Source organism: Nelumbo nucifera, chromosome 5, assembly GCF_055504915.1.
Source record: "Nelumbo nucifera cultivar China Antique chromosome 5, China Antique-T2T, whole genome shotgun sequence".
In the NCBI taxonomy this organism is placed as follows: domain Eukaryota; kingdom Viridiplantae; phylum Streptophyta; class Magnoliopsida; order Proteales; family Nelumbonaceae; genus Nelumbo; species Nelumbo nucifera.
The window spans coordinates 3,356,590-3,368,424 of NC_142653.1; the positions used below are offsets into that span (position 1 = coordinate 3,356,590).

An 11,835-nucleotide genomic window follows, 5' to 3' on the forward strand; every position below is an offset into this window, starting at 1 on the left:
TCAGGTGGGTTTGGCCAGAAATTTCTATATACCTCAAGAGTCTGCTAGCCCATGTTATTAAGTTGATTTTCCAATAATAATAATAATAAAAAAGCCAAATAAAACGCTTGATTAGACTTTAGACACATAAGTCCAACGACAATTTTATGTTCTGGGCCTGAAACTGTTACAAATTAGAAATAGTCACAAATTAACAACCTTTTACACCAACATACTTAATGAGTACTGGGTTTATTGGAAACTGAAGAGTGTGTTACTGAAGCACAGCAAACCAGGCCTCAGCGACGAACAGATTATGATTGAAGTGATATTATATAAATTAGCTAGAAAGATACCATTTGAATATTTGATAAAACATGCAAGAGATGGAGTAGAATCATCCCATCTTTGTTAGTTTTAATTGAACGAGTTAATATCACTCACTCCCCTGTCATTCTATCCCTCAGCATTTTGACTCCCATGTACCTGCATTAATACCCAATTACAGTGGCCTGAGGAGAAATTAAAGGTGGAGCCGTCGATGACTCGAAGCGCCGACGCATCAACACCAAGAACTCTGTAGTCATGGTCAAGCACCTTACCGACCTGGCCACCGTGATAATGCCACAAGGGTCATCACTATATCATTGCAAAACTGTTGCATCGGTATGGAGTCGTTGTCATGTCTGGGTCGCAAATTGAGCTGTAAACTTGCAGTCACGTTGATGAGGTCTTGGTCTTAGATCCACAGTGATGCCTGGGTACATGAATTTCGAGAATGCTTTGGATTCAAATACTTTGTTAACGATTGTCATTCCATCAACGCACCTTATTCGCGACTCCTCCTCTGCTAGCTAGCTTCCTTGAAGTAGTTGAAGGTGACTGACGGGTTTTCATCTGGGTTCCTATTTCGCAGCTCGAGATGACCAGTTGCGATCGGACCCAATATTACTTTTCCAACCATGTAAGTATGTAACCCCCTTTTGAACGTAACCCTACATTCTCGAGCGAGGGAGATCAGCCAGGTTGACAGCTTCCGTAGGGTAATGCCGATCACTTGAGCGAGGGAGATCTCTATACAGAGATGGGGAGGGAATGTAGAGGCCATATTTATGGGGTTGTCTGACATTCCTTGGCCAACCATGGGATGATCCGGCATCACCTTGATGTTATGTGACCTAAGGTGCTCAGCCGGTCCCACCCCACTCAACATCAACAGTTGAGGGCCTCCTATGGCACCGGCTTAGAGGATAATCTCATTCTTAGAGCCCATGTTCAGGTATGCTCTGTGCTTCACTCTCAATGCATCTCTGAACATTAACTTTAAAGTTAATGTTGTAGATTTTGATCAACAGAGAGAGAGAGAGAGAGATCAACAAAACCTTATGTATGTACTGTGGCATACAGAAGAACAGTAAGCTGCTTGGGGTTGGCATATTTGAGCAAATCGGCAGCTGTGTGTCGATGCCCGTCCTCTAGATCTGAACTACATATGCATTTCATTGGAATCCAGTCTCGATAGGTCATACTAAGTTTGCTATACCCACCACCGACGTGTTGCTCTACAGAAGTGAACTACACATTAAATAGGAAGCAGGGATTATTGAATGTCAACTTACCATCTTTTAGGTGGAAATGGACAGAGACATCACAAGCTATCTAATAAGAATGTAATTCTCAAGGTGCCAATCAGATACCAATGCTACACCATTTAATAAATATCACAATCATTATTTAGTGGGCTGTTTAACCAATAAAATTCTGTTTGAAAAGAGTACAAATATAAATATATACAATATAACTACATAGAAAATAATACAAAATATAAAATTTTATGCTCTACAAATTTATATTTATACTCCTTCCAAACTGAGCTTAAACATCACAACCACTCAATCTGTCACTTGGTTCACATAATGGTCTGGTGTGAGGGAGAATACTTTGGGTGTCGTGGCTAATAACCTGAGCTATTCAATAATTTTTTTTTTCCTACGACACATCAACCATTCAGACCCCTTTTTGTCTTTCTAGTCAAAAGATTATTGAATGCAATTACTATATTTTAGCGAAGGGCTATAGTAGCATATCATGTGGAAAAAGCTTCTCAACGGCATAGGTTGTTGGCCTCCAATAGCCAAAGTTTTTCGGGCCTGAGGTGTAGAGTTCCAGAAAAGGAATGCAATATCAAAATTACAGGATGGTGAAGTGGATGCAAGAATTACAAACTCTCAAGACAGTATTCCCTATTACTCTTCCAGTAATAAGTAGGAATGAATTGAATGTGTTTAACTTTCCTACGGTCTCTACTCGTCGCGAGAGAGTTGACAAATTACTGACATATTTTTAAAGGTGTAAATCGGGTCATGCTAGGCTGGCATGACATGGCCCGTGTGCAGTCTGTGCAAAGTTTAAGTCATGTCGTGCCAGTATGCAGGCCGAGCCAGGCCGTGCTTCCCTCTCCTGAGATATTTTGGGGGGTCAGCCCAGTATGGTCTATGGCCTAAGCCTGTGTGCCATGCCGTTGGCCGAGCCTTAGGTCAAGCCGGGCTGTGAAATGGGTCAAGCTATGTTTTTTAAAAATTTTGAAAAAATAATAAAATTTTTAACATAAATTAAAAAATAGACAAAATAAAAGAAAAAAAAAATCTTTAAATTTTATTTTATAAAATCTCGACCATACCGACACATGGACCTGAAACCCCAAACCCGACATGGCCCATACGATTGTGCTGTAACCGGCACGGCCTACAATCCATCATGCTGGACCGGCTCAGAAACATGCCAAACTGCAGCTAATACGGCTCGATTTACACCTCTAGATATTTCCATCAAGTGGAGCTCTAGTTAGGTGACATACGTGATTAATCCATGCCAACACCGTCTCCAATTGGCATTGCAACTTCAGACTCGGATGCACATCTTATCATTTATATCAGCAGATGAATTCAAACGGGGAAATTACAATCTGATTAAAAGTCAATGGAATTTGTGCATCTCAATCACATCCAAAAAAAAGTCTAGCTCTAAATTATTATATATAGATATATAAATATAAATATATGTATAATTATATATTTATGTATATTTTATAAAGTATGGGTTTTTTTAAGTATAAAACTTTTCCCACCATAAAGTAGAACCTACCATGTATCAGATGTGCGGTGTCAGAAGTTGATGTTGATAGGGTGTTGGAATGTATTTTATTGACAGGTGATCCCGACTCCAACGGTTTATGCAATTTTTAGAACACCAGTCAGTCCATAAAACTCTGCACGTAAATTGCATTATATGTCTAACTAGTGTAGTGTTGTAGGCCTTGCAAGTATGAAAAGCTATAAGGTGTAAGGTAGTATAACTGAGTGTGATATACTTTTTTCTTTTTCTTTTTTTTTTTTTCGAAAGGGAAAGAAAGAAAGTGCTGCATGGTTTTGTTGTGTCGCAATTCACAGAAGTGCTGCATCACGTTTGTATGATATGTAGACAAAATAAAGATGACGAAGAGGATAGAAGGAAAATAAAAAATCACCTTTACTTCAACATTACATGCAAATATGCAATGAGACCCTCAAACTCATGGAGTCTAGTAATAATGTAAACCCGTAGATGAAAACAGAGTATTAGTGCATAAATAAATAAATAAAACCCTTTTGACAAATCGCTATAGAAAGGACTTCACTTCACTGTTCAATGATGCCTTATTCTCGAGGGTTGCAATGCAGAATCCCATTCCATCCCTATACAACAATTACAATACATCCCAAACTCATAACAAAAATTGCTTAAATATAACAATTATTCATTGACTGGCCGCCACATCACCAAAATCATATTATTTTTGGCAAACACGCCCTTAGCCTATTAGGATTTAGGAGGGGTTGGACTAGTTTTCGCACATCAAGACTTATTGGGCCGGCTATCCTCAAGTAACTCTCTCTATAACTCTATTCGCTAATTTATGCAGGCCTAAATTATGCCTATCTCTATGGGCCATGGCAAAATAGTGTCATGACCAACACAAAGAACGCCAGGCCTTAAAGCCCAGTGGGCTGAACCTTTCCATATCGAATACAAGGGAAAGTCGATACTCGATACCGAGTAAAATCTGACTCCATTTAAGTTTTCTACTTTCTCCCAAATTGGCTAATCATGATTTCATCCCAATGCCAATATCATAAGATTCTGACTGAGTAACCGTTAAATGGCAGGCATGATTATGGCGAAATAGGATCATGTAGCTTATCTATATAGTCGCTACGAGGCTTAGATGACTGTCAATGGACCAGATATCCGGTACAATATGAGTCTATAACAGTTTGACCAGGCCCAGTCCAATCTCATGAATATTTTGGACCAATTTGGATTTGTCCAATTCAATGTCTGGACCATCCAATATGTTCAATCTGGTTTTAATTTAGATTGGCTCAATCCCAAACATGGTCAATTGACACCTGTATTCTTGTCTTCTATCAATGGACTGGATATTGGTTCAAGCCAATCCAATTCAATATAAATTTATTACAGATGGATCAACTCTAATCCAATCCAATAAATACTTTGAACCTTTTTAAGTCTGGATTAGTCCAATTCAATGTCTTATATTGGTCCGTTTAATCCATCCAAATGAGGACTAAGGAAAAGCGTTAACAGAAGAAGAGATCTCCAATCCTGGGTTCCACATATATACTCCATTGGTCCTGGGTTCCACAAGAAACTCGTCGTTGGATATCCTTCGATGTTGAAGAAGATGAAGAGCTTTTTAGGAAGATGAATTCCTCCTGCACGTTTTTAAAATCCACCTTTCGGTTCTACTTCTCTTTCCATCGTTTTTGGTTTCAGACAGCCCTGTTCCCAGTTCCTTCCTTGCTTAAACGTTTTTTAGGTAGGTATAGTTCCAATTTTTTACTGTTTTTCTTTTGACTCCGACCTTTTTTCGTGAGAGGTTTGAGCATGGCTCCTTTAGTAGCCGCCTTCCTTTTTCATGAGAGGAGGAATCAGACACTCTCACGCCATTAGATTGGAATATATATTTAACTCTAATGGGCAATGGCCTTCCTTGTAGTGATCTTTTCCCGCCCTTTTCTTCTATTGCGACCTGCGAGTGACGACAGTCCTGCTTCTCACTTTGTTTAATCATTGGAGTGGAGACAAAGCAAGGCAGACGTGAGGCCGATTGGCTAGTAGCTATCCTACTGAGAGCTTGCAGTTTGGCGGTGAGGCCCCCATCAGCCAACCCTGCTTCCGCTACTCCAGGAGTGAAGTGTCGTGGATTGACCTTCCCAAATGGATGAGAAGGTTGGTAACCCTAGTTCTTAAGAAAATGAACAGTGTTTTGAAAAATATTTTAATAAATCTACATTTAAATAAATAGATATAAGGGCAAAATAGGCATTTTAAAAAACAAATACATTAGGTCGGCTTTTTTGTTTAGGAAGGAAGGTAATTGTATATTTTCTATAAAGTATAGGGCAGGCTTTTGTTAAAGTAAAAATGTTGGGGAGGTTTTTATGATTATCAAAAAATTTAGAGAAGGTTTTGTATTTTACCCTATATATGAACGAAAGAAGACTATGTTGCTTAAACAAGTGTAGATACACGTGTACATTGATAAGTTATCAGTCCAGCTCAGAATTTTTTAGCTCCATCATACAGGGGATGAATCCTGACCGTGGATTGATGCCAAATCCATGAGCAGGATGTGGCTTATAGGGGAGTAGGGGCACTACTAGTAGACTATGGGGAGTTCTAATTCAGAATTCTGCATTGGACTGTAGTGTACATAACCCAAGGGATTAATTGAACTTGATTGCTATTTTATTGGTTGTGAGATCAATAATTTTCCATGAAGTGCATATAACCCGAGATCAAATCAGCCCCTCAAGATTGTCCTCCACAATGTCCCACAGCACATGCCCTCCATGTGATGGGTTCTGCTCCTCACAAATGGGCACCTCACAGGCATATCCACCGTGCATTGAAAACATCTCTCATGAATAATAACTAATAAATACGGGAGGTGTTCCTAATGCATAATAGGATATGCATTTGAGGCGCCATGTGTGAAAAGTAGATTTGTCTCCCCGCCATGTATTGGGAACATCTCCCGATGATAATATAAAAAATAATGATATCATCATCGGAAGATTCTCAATACACCACAAGAATGTATTGTAAGACGCTGTAGAGGACAATCTTATGGGGGCTGATTTGAACTCATATAACCCACAATTACTCCAATCTCTCAACTATATTTATCATTGTCGTGGAGAAAAATGATTGGTCCTACAACCTATGAAACAGCTCCCTAAGTTAAGCTAATCCTTTCTTTGGCTGTTACTATACTGCGTCATATAAAATGGGCCAATGGGTCTCCTTTGCGAACGTGGCAATCAAATAAAACCAGGATAACGGTCCATGGATCTCTACTTAAAAACAAGACAAAGACCAAGCATATAATGGATTTAGCTTTACATCTTCGTACGTCATATGGATGTCTTACATCTCCGAACGTGGCATTTATTCTTAGATAGTGAGTACGAATCTGCTCCGGACAAAGCGCACCTTACACATTGATCTCATAGTATGTGACCTGTTTATGGGTCGGGTCGGGTCGGGCTCAGGCCAGGCTTTTACTCTTTATTAATGGAAATATGTTAGGCCCGAGCCCAAGCCCGAGCCTGGCCTTGATAAAAAAGCTCGAAGCCCGAGCCTGAAACCCGAAGCCCGACCTAATAAAAAAAATTAGAATTTTTCCCTATTCAATAATCAATATAAATTAGAATTTATTTATATTAAAAAAAAGAATATAAATTCAAAATTTATTTACATTAAAAAAAGAATATAAAGAAGGGAAAAAGGATGTGGAGAAGAAGGGTTCGACTGGAAAAATAAGGGAAAGAGGTGAAAAAAAGAGGGGTATTCGACTAGGGTTTTTAGGTTTAATTATAGGTCGGGTCGGGCCGAGCTATTTTGGCGACTCCCGAGCCCGGCTCGAATTTATTGTGGCCCGAGCTTTTTGGCCCGAGGTTAAGCCCGCAGGCCCATATACCTGTTCAAGCCTGTCCAGAGGCCGGGCTGGACTGGGCCGGGCCAGCCCGTCGGGCCACCCGGCCCATGAACAAGTCTACTGGCTATACATTAGGAACATCTCCCGTACTTATATTTACTATTTATATAGAGAGATGTTGGGTGGAATGTGGCTGTGAGGTCAGTGTGAGATGCGCTCGGTGAGGAGCAGATCCCAGTTCATTAGATAGTTCCATGGGTGGTAGGCTCAACTCCTCCCTCCTTTGCAAGATGTTGGATCTGCTCCTCACAGCTATCTACCAGCCGCACATTGGGAACATCTCCCTTCACTTGTATGTTATTATTTATGGGAGATATTTCAAATACACGGTGGGATGTGGCTGTTAGGTCAATGGTGTGAGAAGCATATCCCAATTCCTTTCGCAAGCTATATTCTTGATCATCAACTGATTAATCAACCGGCTCTTTACTCTAAATCTGGATCACCTGCCAACAAAATATATCCAACAAATTACCAATATAATGCACATTTCATTCATGGCAGTCCCACTTTTATGATGCATCCCAGTCTCATGGTGAGATGTGCGGTGTTAAATGAAGTGGGTAGGGGATTGGTATGTATTTTGTTGGCATAACATCCCTACTCCTTTTACCATCCGGTATCCAGAATTGAAAAGGAGAGGAAAAAGCGACTAAAAAACGGGTTAGATTTGTAGTCAAGGAAGTTCAATCAATTTAAATTTTTTCTCAACAATCAATTTTAATTATTTTACTAATTTCACCGTATGGATTGGTTGGATCCCCACCTACCAAATTTACAAATATATGAACGAAACCAAACTACCGTATTCACGCAAGTACCCATATTTCATATATGTGGATTGATTAGACCTGTTCATGGTCGAGTTTAATAAGCCAGTATTTGAATGGCCCAGTCCGTGAACAGCTCTATTCACCACTAGATTTTCTGGAAGACCTGAGCTTTGCAAAGGACTTGGTTCTATCATCTATCACCTATTATCATCCAGGATGATCCATCTTTCATAATCTTGTTGGGGTGATCAGACAATTCTCATTGGAGGGTTCAATACACTATACCTGAAAATGCAGGAATTTGATGTATTCTTTGTATGTATTAGACAATCCAACTTGCCTTCCTAATGTCTGCATTCATGTAATATACATGGTGCATGGTAATCTGTTTGGTACTGTTTTTATTTCTAAGCAGTAAAGCAACGTTTTCTATTTTAAACCTTTTTCCTGTTGGGTAAGGTGATTTTTTTTTTTTCTGAGTGTGCAATCTGTTTGCCGATGCAGTAAACTTAAATTTGATATTTTGTGCATCAAGAAGATTGAGATTTACGAGACATGGGCATTTTTTACCATTTTTTTCAAAAAAAAAAAAAAAAAAACTTGAACCATATAGTATGATAGGTGTTGATGCTTGAGATGGCCGAGGACAACAAACTAATTTTGCCCCTAGACTCCGAAGGGTCGGCCAAAGGCTTTAAGGGTTTGGAGAGCTTGTTACCGAGGCCGAGATATACAGACTGAGATAGAGAGAGCTCTAAACACTGCATAAGCCGAAGACAAGTGGCTGAGGTACTACAAGGCAGAACACGTCAGAGGCCGCTTGGAGGTAGGTGGAGATGAGCGCCTGAGATGGGAGCCGTACGAGGGCTATCAAAGAGCCCTCCGGGGACGCGTGGGTGCTTCACAGTTGGCTCCGTATGAAGGGAGCAAAGTAACCTTTGTCGTAGCGGATCTCGTTCCCCGTTCTGGCGCTCGTGGGCTGGGCCTCCCAGCCTCAAATGGGCTGGGCTGGGTCACCCCACATCACTTGCCCCCCCCCCCCACACACACCCGAGGCCGAGGAGAAAAATTTGGCTTCAGCTGATGGGAGTAGTAATGGCGAGCGCCGGTGGGCCCGATAGCTGAGGTGTACCCTACGGTGGTGTCCTCTTTTGCGCCTCTGCCTGGTTCATCTTCGTAAGCTTGGCCGAGGCTGCGAGTGATCTACAGTGTTGCTGCTTCGAACAAGTGACTCGAAGGGCGTGCTCAGTGCAGACGCTCTAGTGCTGCCATTTTGGCCGAGGACCTGTGAAGCTAAATGTTGTTTAAGCCGAGGGCCTATGAAGCCGAAGACTACTTAAGCCAAGGGCATGTGAGGTCCAAGGTTTCGTGCACGGTTTGTCTTTTCGGTCGGACTGGTGAGCGCGTTCGTGCAGCCGGGTCGTGTACGTCGGTGGTCCATAGTGGGCGGACACATCGGTTCACCTAGAGCATCATTTCGCCTTCCGAGGGTGGGCGCCGTTTCGCCTTCTGAGGGCGGGCGTCGTTTCGCCTTTCGAGGATGGGCACTCGGGGGTGCACCACGACTGGATCGCAAGTACGGAGGCGTTTTGTGTCCGTTGGATCAGGGACGATCTGTGCCATCGCTAGCGCGTCGTTTCGCCTTCCGAGGGTGAGCGTCACATGGTGTGTCGTGATTGGGCTGTGGCTTCTCAGTCGTAGGATCTCGAGAAATTTGGGCCGTTCGTTCCCCTTTAAATAGGGCCCTTAGCGGCAGCATTCTTGTCGTTTGCATCTAAGCGCCTTTGCCTTCGAATGAACTCAGCTTCCAGACTCTCCAACCTTCAACACTTTGCTCTCACTCTTTTTCCTCCACATTTTTTAGGTAACTTTAAGCAATGTCTTTCTCAGATTCTGGTTCTAAGTGCTAATGATCTTCCGCATGAGTCGGAAGGGAGCTCTTCTTGTACCCCTTCTCCCCTTTCCCCCTTGAGTCCTACTCTTGCCCCCCTTCGGCAGGAAGTTATGGTGCTCCGGGGGAGGGTGGCCCCTGAGGGTGCTGAAGGCAGCCGTCAAGGCGAGAACCCTCCCTATGAAAGTGCCGCTTCTGTGACATTGAGAGAGGCCAAAGGGTCTTGCGCAACCAAGGGGCAATTAAAAGTGGAAACGCCAAACTGACCCGACGTGACACCGTTTTTTGGATAAACGACATCAATACCAAATATTCCCATAATTGCCCGTTTTTTAACCGAAATTCAGGTCTATTAAGAAACGAACTCATACTTGAACAATAGATCCCTATTTCAATCCCAAGTTATTGCTTCCAAACATGCAGTTGATTCTTGTTGAATGAAACCGCCTTAAGGGGCTAAGGGCTTTGAAAGAAAAAAAATAAAAAATACAGTTGGAGACATCTCTATGACGTGGATCAATTTGGATGGGATCTGACGTGCATCCAAAATGGTAAAGAAAGTATTTAGAACAATGTGCATCCAAAATATGGCACAGAAAATCATGATTTTCTTTTGAAGAAACATATCATCATAGAATATAACTCATATATAATATAATAGTTCGAACGGTTTCCATGTCATTATCAATCAAAACCACCTCATGTACAACATTCTTCACTGAGAAATTAAGAAGAGAAAAGCTACAAGATATGATCCCAATATGATTCTCTTTTCCCTAAAAAAGTATTTTAGTATCTTAATTTCTCCTAAAAAGCTACGAGAAAAAAAACCCCTACAAAAGTATTTTACTATTTACTTCGAAAATAAAAAAGTATTAGTAACTTAATTACTCCTAAACAGAGAAAAGCAAAAAAGCGGTTGAAGTGCTGCTGAAACAAACAGGCGACTATGTACAAAAGTACTCAGAGCGGTATCCGTCAGTCAAACGAAAACTTGCCATAATCACCGATTGCTTTCAACGTTGTTCGGTCAGTGCTCCGTCTCCGGGTAAAAAGGTTGTACTTCATCTTCTTCGGACGCTAGACCAAGCGCTCGTTTGATGCCTGCGACAATGTGTTCGCTAAAGAACCTGAAGCATCCGTTACATCGGACCATCAACTGCCGAAGAAAACCCCCGGCCTCTGGTTTCGGCGACGTGGAGTTGGGCTGCAAGTAAGCCCAAGCCGCATGTTTAACAAGACGGTTCTTTATCGGAATCTCATGCCAACTCTGGTTGCCGGTGAAATTCGGCGAATAAATCCCCGCCGCTGGAGATGGGGGCAACAGGTCCTTCAAACTGGTATAGTTCGTAGATTTCAAGGCAACCATTTCGAGATAAGAAACAGAGTAGCGAGAATTCTGAAGCTCTAATTGTTGGAATGCAAAAGGAGATACCTCGCTTTCCTGGAAGAGAGGCAAATTGTTGGATCTTTCCATATGGTGAGAAAGAAAGATTTGGGTTTAAAAAGGATTGTTATTGTACAGAATAGAAGGTTTAAAAAGGAAGGAAATCTCGAGACTTCCTATAATCAAACTAGGAAACTCTCGCGCAGAGAGGAGTTGGAGTTGGAGAGGAAGTAGGAGACTGTCACCGTGTGACCGTGTTATGTTTCGTACTTCATTCATTGTTGTTAGATCGGACCGGACACAAAATCGGACTTACTGTGTCACGTGCCAATCGGTCGATTACCAAGTCGACCCAGCGAACCGTGACATTAAATAAAAAAATCATATTAATAAAAATAACTTGTTAGTTAGTTGGGCTAGGCTTGGCTCTTGGTGACTGCTTGTTCTATACATCCAAACTATATATTATCTCGTACTGGGCTTTCATCCATGTATAACCCAGATTCAGAGGGAGATAAATTTGGCTACCATGTTCGCTAACCCAAGTTTTTTTAATTTGGAGGACCTAAATAATCAAACGATTTCTAAAAAGTGCTCGGATCTGTTACATCCTACGGGATGTCAAAATATTTTAAAGGGAAAATTCAGGATTAATATCTTGTATTTTGGTTGAAGTGACAATTTGGTTTCCGATCTTTAAAATGTAATAATTTAGTATTCAATTTTTCAAAATCTGATAATC

At 41.4% G+C, this 11,835-nt stretch overlaps 1 pseudogene; it reads right to left on the reverse strand.

Moving 5' to 3' along the window:
- Positions 1-419: 419 nt before the first annotated feature.
- LOC148791187 (protein HOTHEAD-like) lies at positions 420-11,183 on the reverse strand (annotated as a pseudogene).
- Between the last annotated feature and the right edge of the window lie 652 nt (positions 11,184-11,835).